The sequence below is a fragment of the Boleophthalmus pectinirostris genome, unplaced genomic scaffold (assembly GCF_026225935.1).
Source record: "Boleophthalmus pectinirostris isolate CB_2022bp ecotype Guang Dong unplaced genomic scaffold, ASM2622593v1 HiC_scaffold_18, whole genome shotgun sequence".
Lineage (NCBI taxonomy): Eukaryota > Metazoa > Chordata > Actinopteri > Gobiiformes > Gobiidae > Boleophthalmus > Boleophthalmus pectinirostris.
In genome coordinates, this window is record NW_026571133.1 from 26706707 (window position 1) to 26718459 (window position 11753).

The window sequence follows — 11753 nt, forward strand, 5'->3', positions numbered from 1 at the left end:
GGAGATCTCAGAGCAGCATGGAGAAAAGCATCAGTGAACCAATGTAAGAAAATGATGGTTTTTGAGAGGCCACTTTTTGGAGATGTGATTGATAAAACCCGAATGTCCCTTGTTCCCAATAACAATCTGTTGATCTCCCAAGAAAGCGTTACCAAATTACTTAAAAAGGTAAACATAAGTAAAGCTGCAGGCCCGGATGGCATCTGTGGACACACTCAGGTCCTGTGCCCATCAGCTCAGTGGTGTATTTACTACACTTTTTCAGATGTGTGCAAATTCTGGCCAAATACCTACTATGTGGAAAACATCCACTATTATACCTGTTCCTAAATCGAATAATTCAAAGGAACTAAGTGAATTCAGACCAATTGCTCTGACCTCATTAGTTATGAAAATCTTTGAGAAGATACTAAAAGAGAATATCCTCTCTCTAATCAATGGTAAACTAGACCCATTGCAGTTTGCGTATCAAGCAGGGAAAGGTGTAGAGCAGGGGTCTCAAACTCAAATTACCTGGGGGCCACATTAGATAAAGTCTGAGTGAGGCTGGGCCGCATTGAGTATTCGATAAATAGCGGTTGCACGGGGGAAAAAAGAGAGAGAAAGAACAACATGCAAACACTTTCTTAATCTTTTAATAACAGTTCAGAACATGAAAATGTATTCAGAACGTAAGTTTAAACTAATACGTCTACTCTTCTTCTTTTGCCTACTCCTTGCTGGTTGAAACCTGGCTACGCTTCATCTTGTACAGCTGAGAGATATTTGGCTTGCAGGAGGAAGCATATGAGATCCTCAGGATAGATTGAAGATGCTCATCAGTGAGCCTTGACCTGTATTAGGTGCTTTCACACCGACAGTATTTGGTGCGCACCAAACGGTCCATTCGAACCAGAAGTGGTTAGCTCGGTTCGTTTGCGTTGGTGTGAAAGCTTCAATCGGACTCGGACCCGAACCAAATCAAACCAACCTCAAAAAAGAGGTGGTCTCGGTTCACTTGAATCCGCACCCAAATGACCAACTTTGGTGCGGTTCCTCTGGTGTGAACGTGAACCCGGGTCCAAACCATAGACAGCAGGTCCAAACGAACTATTCTAGATGCATCATGGGAGAAACGCGTCTCCTTTGCCTGTAATGACGCGCTGTACGACTCCAGCGCAGTAACAGATTGTTGTCCAGACGCAGCCGCGATTCATTTTCGAAATTATTTTACCAACAATGGCCAATAAAGAAATGTAACACACGAAGATCAGAGCAAGAACGTGCGAACGTGTGGCTCCAGAGTGAGTCAAAAAATGGGGTGTGTACTTCTGTTCAAGACCTGCACAGAGGTCCCGGTGTTCCCCGTGATCATGATGCATTTGTTATTTTAGGCTTTAATTAACCAAATAATTTATGGCAATAGGCAATCGCCCATTCAATTGATTCACCTTTAAAAAATGTCCTGCTTTTAGCCTAGTGTGAGAAATACAGTCGGACTAGATCCAAACCGGAGTCCCGAACCAGCAGGAGCAGCTCCGGTTCTGTCCGGGCTCAGATGACGTGGAGCGGGGAGTGAAAAGCGCTTTTCCCGGGAAGAACCAAATGCGGACACCAACTAAACTGGATTCACGCTTCTGTCCGGATGCTTTGCACCACCTCGGAACCAGCCGCGGTTCTTGAGCGCGGAGGACAGGAGCAGCACAGACCTGTAGGTATAGTCCACAGAACATTCTCACTTTCCCCGCATGGAACACGGAACCAGCGCGCAGACGGCGGAACGTACCCGCTCAGACCCAGTCATTGCGCACTGGTCTTGCTCGCCACCGTCTGGAACCAGCACATGGAGGAGAGCCTCCGGACCATCTGACCAACGCGCTTGTAGGACGACAGAAGACCAAGGACCAGACCCCAGCGCCGTCCTGAGGAGCTGCGCGCTACGGTGAACGCTGTTGGCTGCTGCTGTTACCCGAACTCAGAACTGATGCGGTGAGTTTGTAGAAAGTTCTACGTTGCTGTTTTATGAGTTCATGGTGATAAGATGAGGACGACCGCGGTATTAACAGGGAACATCAGTATTGGTTACTGGAGATATCACTGTTCTACCGGGATACAGAGGCTCGTTAATTGGACCAGTTTTTGGTTCGTTTGCCGGTGTGAAAGCGACCACACTGGAGTGTATCCGCTTCTCGTATGTCAAACACGGATGGAAGACGCTTGTTTTTGCCTCGTACTTTTTGCTAACATGTCGCCAAGCCTCTGGAATAGATCACTGCAGTTTTGTGGTGCTTGCATATTGATGGGACAGCTGTGTTTGCCGCTGAGTGCGCGTGGATTTCGGCTGACACACAGGTGGAGCTTGGTCATCGGGTTGCCAGCAAGTTACGCACCGAGTGTTGAGCAGGTAGACAGACTGTCAATGTCTTTTTTATTTCTTATTAGCCCCTCCAATAAATGGTCCCATACTTATGAACAGGGGATTCTGTCAGCGCCTCCTCTGCGCTCTGATGCTGTGGTTGTGGGAGCGTAAAGTGAAGTGCGCACACGTGTACCACCATGTGTGGTTTGTTTTGGTTCTTCGGTGACGCCGTATGTGCACGTGTACTTCGTATTAACAGATCCACTTAGACTCATTGCTTCACAACTGCTGTAATTGAGTTTTGGGATGTAAACTGCGTTAATAATCTGTTGTTGTGAATCTGCATGGGCACCGATTGCAGCTTCATCTGTCAGTGCGGCCCGCGGTCGGGGGTGGGATTGTGCGTACATCTACCGCGGGCCGCACTGACATTATTCTTTGGAATCAAGTGGAGGGCCGCAAAAAATCCTTCCGCGGGCCGCAGTTGGCCCCCGGGCCGCGAGTCTGAGACCCCTGGTGTAGAGGATGCAAAAATATTTCTTTTGGACACTATTTATAAACACCTTGAAAAGCCCAACTCACATGCACGGATACTTTTTGCAGACTTCTCTTCAGCTTTTAACAAGATGCAGCCAGATATTTTAATTGAGAGATTAGCTTCTCTTTTTAGCCTACCTGATCAGCTTTTATTGCTACTTTTAAACTTCTTAACCTGCCGCACACAGAGAGTCCTGGTAAATGGGGAAATGTCCAATTCCATCATTTCAAATATTGTTGCCCCCCAGGGTTGTGTTTTGTCTCCGCTGCTCTATATTTTGTATACAGACAGTTGTAGGTCCGCAAATGAGGGCAGCTACATGATCAAGTTTTCAGATGATACTGTCCTCCTCTCTCTCCTGCAGGGAGCAAACTCTGACCATGGCCGAGCTTTACCTGCTTTCATTGAATGGTGTGATAATAACTACCTGGACCTAAATGTAGCCAAAACAAAGAAATGGTTGTAGACTTCTGGAAAAAAGTCCACAGCCCAATAGCCAGTTCCATCCATGGAGAAGCCATAGAAATGGTAGACTCTTATAAGTACTTGGGAACTGTGTTTGATTCCTCTTTAAGGTTCGATAAGAACACTGAGCACATCGTCATACGAGGACAGCAGCGGGTTCACTTGATGCGGAAGCTCAGCTCTTTTAATGTATCGTCTAATATTTTAAATAATTTTTATCATTCTTTATTGAAAGTTTGCTGACCTTTTCTTTTATCTGTTGGTTTTATGGATTATCTGTGAAAGACAAGAACAGTCTGAACCAGATTGTAAAAGTTTGCAGCAAAATCAGTGGTGTTCAGATGGAGGATTTGGCCTCTGTGTGGAGACATCGGGTGTTACAAAGGACTAAGGCCATATTGAGCCAGCCTAGCCATGTGCTGCGCTCACAGTTCGTGAAGATGCCCTCTGGGAGGCGCTATGTCACCCCACAGTAAAGGACTAACCGCTACGCCAAATCTTTTATTCCTTCTGCCATAAGGGTTTTAAACGGAAAGTGAATTTGTTGCTGTGTCCCTGATGCACTGTGGTTCGAACATCTAGTGTCTGTCTTTCTTTCTCTTTATTATTTATATTTATATATTGTGCATGACCAGAGATGTGCGAAATGAATTGCCCTTTGGGATTAATAAAGTTGTTGATTGATTGATTGAGGTACAGAGAGAGGAGCTACAAGATCCTAATGTAAGTCCATTGGAGGCAGAGTCAGAAGGAGCCAGAAGAGCCTCCTGGAGAACTTCCTGTTTGGCACACGGCAGCTCCAGCGTTAGATCTGTCCACTCATATATACAGTCTATGGTTGTATGAAAGTGATGATGATAATGATGATGTATAGAAAATGTCTCATAAAAAAGTTGCATAATCATATTGTGTCTAAATGTGTGTGTTTACATCCAACATCCAATTTTTATGTTGCTGCTTTTAAACTCTTTGAGTTTTCTGACCAGCTGCATGTGATGTTTATATTTTGTTTTACCCATATTGTTGATGTATTTCAGCAGGATAATAAAAAAAAAAAGAAAAACATGTTTTTGGAGGAACATGGAGTATTACATGTGAATATTACAGTGAAAATGCAAGAAAACAACCAAACCGGGTCATTTTTGACCCACTTATTCATCTAAGGGTTAATGTGGGTAGGTCTTACAGGTTTGTAACTAGCACCATTTGATTCCCTGACCCTGAAAATGTGGGTTTAGCAGTTAAAATCAACATTTCAACTTATTCAGAGGCTGAGATATTCCAAAAAGGGTTTTTTTGGCGGCAATTTTTTAAAAATCCAATATGGCCACCATAAAGACATGTGGGCAAATGCAAACATTGATTTTCTGACTCCATATACTATAACCTTTCCAAAAATATATAGGTTAGCAAATCCCAAAACTTCCCACTAAGGTCAAAAAATGACAATAAGGAACAGGACTATATCCCTAACCCTAACCCTAACCCTGGTTTCAAATTACCGGGTGGTAATTTTTGAAGGGGGTAGTTTGAAAACGCTACACCGGGACCAGAGCGAGCTTCGACTTCGAGCCTCCGTGAGCTCGGAGCCTACAGCCAGAGCCGAGGCTAGAAATCCGGCAGGGGCGGAACTCGCGGACGCTCCGAGGCTCGGAGCCTACGGCCCGGCCGGAGCTCGAATGAGACCGGACCAGACCAGGACCAGACCAGGACTGAGATTGGGACCAGGCCGGTTTAGTCCTGGTTCAGCCCTGGTTTAGTCCTGGTTCAGATCATATGTAGCGCAAAAGTCTGGCGTCGCAGACTAGGACGCGAATATTCGCAAAAAGTTAGAAAATTTCAATTTCAGCGAATTTCGCGAGCCCCTCCCTTTTGGGAATTCGCGCGTCAACGCCAGTTTCACAAACTCACACCGCTCATTTCGCGAATCGCGCCGCCCGATTCGGGTCATTTGCGCCGCAGAACTTTATTTGCACGTCAACGCGAGGGTTAACACGTAAATCGTTCGCATTGTTCTCACCATTCGCATTTGGTGTGAGCACCAAGTAAACAAATAGGACACTACTGAACCACACTATTGTCTTTCTAGTGCTAATTATAGTTTTGGACTAGTTAAAATTTGGCTACCACCGTTCCGAAACATTTCCATTTGGCTTGGCCTATAGCCTATATAAGTATGCCAGTATGGACTCAATTGGGACATTTAGACTGAAACTGAAACGTGAATTTTTATTGTAAAAATAAAAATAAGCAATTGTTGCAAAAAGCCTTAAGGCTTAATATTGAAATGGCCTTGCTAATTTTACATGTCTGAATGTCATCCTACTGAATAAAGCACCCTAAACTATTGTAGTTTAAGCCTCTCTTGGTTTGTACCAGACTCTATGGTTTGTACGTACAGTCTATGTTCCAGATAGACTCCAGTGTACTCCTAAAGTGACTCTATAGCTCCGCCTGGCGTTCAAACCTGCTCAAATGTACCTGCAGAAAGACTCACATTATGCATTCCAGTCCACTATAGTCAACAGGAGAGCCCACTTATTCAAAATATTAATAGATTAATTTGACCTAGACCTAAACGACTGATATAAATAGCTGTCTTCTAATTATTTACACTCATCTTTTGTAAGCCTGTTTACTGCCACCTATATGTATATGGATTAGGTACATAATAGCATGATATGCATGATTGTGTGCAAATTGATGATCTGTCGTAGGCCCTTGCCCCCCATCTGAAATGATGACTTCATCAAAATCTAGAATACAAACGTAACTCTAATAAACCTGCATCTGTCACAGGGTCAAAATACAAAATAACTATGTCCTGAAAAGACAGTTGCTGTTGCACATTCCAAGGACACTAGCACAGGCTCCTCTTTAACTTTCTCTTGTCAGCTGTTACACAATCACTGTAAACACAAAAGTTTTGAATGCTTCTTATACATTTATAAACAATCTTATATGTAAAATCATTTTTAAAAAATCTATAAAATAACTGTTTTTTTTTTTTTTTTTCTTGTATGTGTGTCTCAAAAACAATAAAACTGCAACTTGATTGTGCCTGATATGATAATGTAGCAAGACCCAAACAGGTTAATGGAAAAGAGGAAAACAAGAAATGGTATTGCATGTAATTACTATTGGGCATTGTTTTTAAATTATCCATGAATGAATGTTCAAATAAATGTATTAGAAAAAAATAATTGGCATTTTTTTAATTCAATATTTATCTGGCATCTATAGCACTGTAATATGATGTGTTGCTCTTGAGTGAGTTGGTGTGTTACTTTAATGATTTGTATCCTGTATCCTCAAATTGTGTGGAAACAAAAACATTAGGAAGAGAGATTAACACAAGTCTCAGGTCATGAACATGATACATCCTGTACTGTAGATTTGAATGTGCATGCTTTTCACAAAATAAGATGTTTTTTCAACAAAGATTTTTCTTGCAATCAAGCAAGACGTTATCAGTTTGAACCAAGTGGAAACTGTGAGAGTTTAATTTTGTCCAAAAAATCCCAATATCAAGGCCACAAAAACTGTTTTGACTGTCGCACAATGGACCTGGCTTCTGTGAAACCCTGTGAAAATGCAAACAATTTGAACTACAGATGATTTGGTGAAGGTTGAACAATTTTCAGTTTTATTGGAATTTAAGTTTGTGGAAGTATGTTTTAATTATTGGAGGTCATTGGACAGGAGATGATTATTATACTACTAAAATGAAGTTTTTTTAATGCTCAAACATATGCAGCATACCTCTTTATCTTTCTGGTATGTTAATGATCAAAACAGAGCTGCCAGGCCTGAGTGGGTCATGAGGTGAACAGTGATGGATGACATATTATTTATGTAGGCCTACAAAGTTGAAAAAACAAGTCAAGCTTATCATATAGTGATACACACAACACACACAACATGCACTCTTATCAACCAAAAATAATAATTTTTAAAACGAGTATTAGCCTACTATCACAACTGACACATGCAGATACAATGCAGCAGCAGTGGTTGCTCTAGCACGATTAATGACTGGCTGCAGGTGCAGGGTTTAGGTAGTGAGGATTCAGTCTTTTTAGATTTAAACCAACTCAGCATTGGAACTGGCAGAGACTCATGTTAGGCTCATGGACTTTCTGATTGGATAATCATCAAAGCCAAATTCTAACATAAACAACATGGACATCATGTCCAATGTTTTTGTCATTAAGAATAAATCAGCATTATATTTAATTTGAACATGGCTCTTTCTCATTTCTGGGATCACAGATAGGTTATGTTTATAGAATTTCAAAAACAGTTCACTTCCACATTCACTGAACACACAGACAGTTAAGGATTAATAATGATGGTATAACTTTAAGTTAATTTATTTTCTACATTTATAAATGTTATAATCCAACTCACTGCTAATGATAACTTTGTTAGTTTGGTCAAGTTTATCAGTTTTACCTCAAGTGAAAAGCTAATTTCAAAGCTTATTTCCTTTTACCAACCACATGATCATGACAGATCATTTAAAATCTGCCTGAAAAAAGGAACTGGAAACTACAATACTGGAAAAATAATGAAAATACAACAATAAGCAGTAAGCATGCAATTTAACATGATTCAGTGTTTCTATTTTTGTAAGATCTCACTGCATAAATTCTATCCAGATGTGTCTCCATGTGTGACAAGTGTAAATCGGCAAAGGATTATTGTTGTTGTTGTTTATTCTGGACTATATGATACTCACCTGGCACTGTTTGGATTGAGTCACAGAATCTACTAAAACAGGAGTGCTTTATTATTACTAGAACTATAGTGGCCAAAGACACAAAGAAATAGAAAACAACATCTGCATTGACCTTTAAAATTGGCTGAATGAACTATCCTGTTTAATATCTATGGAAAAGCAAATGCACCTGCTTAAATGGTGTATCCCCTAATTCCCTATTGGACCTTAGAAATTTACAAACATGAACAGTGGATGATTTTTTTTTTTGTTTTTTTCAAATACCCACTATTCTAACAACACTGAGATGGGGGTGAAGATCATAACATGATGATAACAATAATAGCTAATGCTGTTATGGTTAGTATGCTTTTCAAATAAACTTTTTTTTTTTAAATTGTATTTAGTTTTGTTTGTATGTTTGTTTTATCTTCTTGTAAAGTTACTTTTCTGTTACAGGTACAAATGTAAGCACCGCTCTCCTAGTATGTGTCACTGTGACTGGACATGTAATGATAGTGAGGGTTATTTTTTATATCTTACAATAAAAACATATTTTAGGTTTAAGGTTATCAGCTTTATTTAAAGCAAAATGAACAATTAATTTAAAAAAAGTTAATTGTTGAATTAATTTAATAAATGTATTTAATATCACATATAAATGTACAGTTTATGTTTCTCTCCAAATACTCCAAATATATATCAGACACTTTACTGCAATATGCCCAAAGTGATGATGTGAACAATTATTTTAAGTTTTAAAATATAATTTAAAAAACTACAAGTGTTAAAAATATAGGCAAGGCAGGACAATTGTGTTTGTATAGCACAGATCATACACTAAGCAATTCAAAGTGCTTTTCAGAATACACCTTTGTTTTAATGCATCATACTAATTATTCATTTCTGGACTATCCAGCGTCCTGAGACAAATCATCTTAAAACAGACCAGGAATTGGGTCAAACACAGACTTTTCACCTGTCAATGGCGGCCATTATACTCACCTCATCTACTGCTTCAGAGAAACATCTGTTAAAGGTATTGTAATATGTTTATTACTTTATCTTTGTGATTTTATCTGAAATTGTACACAGTTTAATCACTTTGTGCCAGTTAATGTTAATGTTCAATAAACTTTTGAATTCTGCCTGCTAAACATCTACATGGCACAACTAGTAAACTAGCGAGCCAGTCTTTAACTTTTACTAACTGTTAGTACCTGCTTCAATAAATGAACATTGTGTTTTTATTCTGGATCAGAATGTGTCTTACATGAATCCCATTAATTTGAGTTACTTTTATATTTCTCAAATTTTGTTTGTCTCAGAGGAAGACAGATTTGAGCTGTTTATATGTGACCTCTCTCTGTTCTTCCCTGTCACAGTGGAGCAGTCTGCAGTGTCCACAGCCCTGAGCTCTGGACTCAGACTCAGCCCTAAAGCTTCTGTTCAATCACAAATGTATTATAAATTATATTTTATGAGGTCCTTGTAAAAGAAGTGTCATCAGATATATCTGACCTGTAACATGCCCACTTCTCTCTCTGTTCTCACAGTGGAATCTCCTTCACACTGAAGCTCAAGAATATGAGATTAACCAACTCAACTTCTGTCACTACAAGTTTTAAAAGTACAAACTACAAAATGGAAAATATAAATGAACATTTTACAGCTGAATTCATAATGTGCTGCTGTTAATGGTATGAAGTGTTTTGAATTAAATTAAGTTACTTTTTAAAAATAAATGTTTCTTAAACAGCACTGTAGTAGTCATTATATGCATTTAAGTCACATATTGAGTAGGGCTGGGTATCACTGAGAAGTTGCTGATACGATATATACCTCCATACATAGTCCACGATACAATACATATCTGCATATAGTGCACATAGTGCACTTTCGGTTTGATACAATATATTTCAAATCAATTCGATGCGGTTCAATATAAAAAAATAATGGTTAAATCATGGCTGTAATATTAAAAGTCTTTGTTAAACCACATCTTGTGCAAAGTTAATGGGAAAGGCAGAAATTTTAATGATCAAAACAGTGAATATGTCAAATGTGTTGCATAAATGAGTTTCCGTCCTCTAAACAAGCAACAAAACTGTAGTGCTGTAACAAAATAATTAAGGAAAATACACACACACAAAAAAAAAAAAAAAAAAAACTCTTGGCGATATATCGATACAGCAGCCCACAATATCAATACTGTATCATCACATTAAATGTTATGATGTGATTTCGATATTTATGCACTCCCCTAGTATTGAGTAGAATTAACCCGGCAGAGAAATAAAATACAACCCAAAATTGAGTAGAAAAAAAAATAACCCAAAAAGTTGGGTTAAAATTATAACACAAACTGCTGGGTTAAAATAACTGAACGCTGTGTTGGTCCAATAGTGACCCAGCATGGGGTTATAGGATTTTATACAGGTTTGGTCATTTTTAACCCAGCATTTTTTAGATTTATATCAAAACCTGAATTTAAACTGAGTGGTCTAACTCTTTTCCAAACCTGTTTTATGAAATGGGAAAATCTGTGTTGGCCCTGTCTGAGATAAGACTGAGTTAGGAATGAAACTCAGTATTAGTTCAACCTGCTTTATGAAATAGTATATATACACTGTAAACTCTTCCTGTGTCATATGGTCATTTCCTGCTATGGCTTATTTTCTGCACTACTGTATTTGTATGTGAGAGGTAGCACTGACAACTCAACACTGCGTAACATATAACCCTAAAGATATATGCATGCAGTGAACAGAACCATCTGCTGGGATGACATACGTGACCCCAGCATTAAAAGCGTGAGAGAGTTCAAGGATGTGCCAACCTGTTCTATGGTTTTGGTCATAAATCACTATATCTGGTCTTAAAACACAAGCTAATACTGTGCAGTTAGCCAAGAGGAAGTAGTAACCAATGGTGTTGCTCAAAAGTTTCTAACATAATTAATTAGTAGAACAAATGGTTAACATGACTAACATGGTTATGTATCAGTTGTCTCCAAAGGGCAATTGAATGAAGTAATATCCTCCTGAAACTGAGGGAACCCTGGTTGCACTTTCCTGTTGTCCAAGTAGAGCCTTGAAGTTTTGAGTGCCTTTTCCCCCAACAGTGCAGCATATACAATGCAAACTACAGGGGACAGACGGGACAATGGATATATTTCCTTCTACCTATTTTTAAAACCAGGGCAACACATGAAAAAGATGTTTGATTTTACTTTTCAGTAAGTCTTCTTATACACTTATAGTTTGTATATTCACACCTTATATTAATTATCAATGCATGCAGCAGAATCCTAAATAGGACTTTAAAGGCACTGTCTGCATGGGCAAGAAGACAAAGGTTAGTGAATTTTGCCCAACATCCATAAAAGCTAAAATAGGGCTGACAGGGTCTTATAGGACACAGTACTACTCCTTGTCCTTGGCAAACGTTTGTCTCAATCAGTATGCTACTGACAACGGGATATAGGCAAAGTCAGTTGCAGCTATCGCAAAGTTAACCCGACTCATCCAGTGAAGTTAAAAGTATAAAAAATAAATAAATACATAAATAGGCCTAATAATTTAATGCTCTTGCCTATTTAAGTCTAATATTTTGTTCCACTGAGTTTAAAAGGTTATCTTTGTAGACATAGGCCTATCTGTTGCATAGTCTGAGTTAGATTCAGTATTATT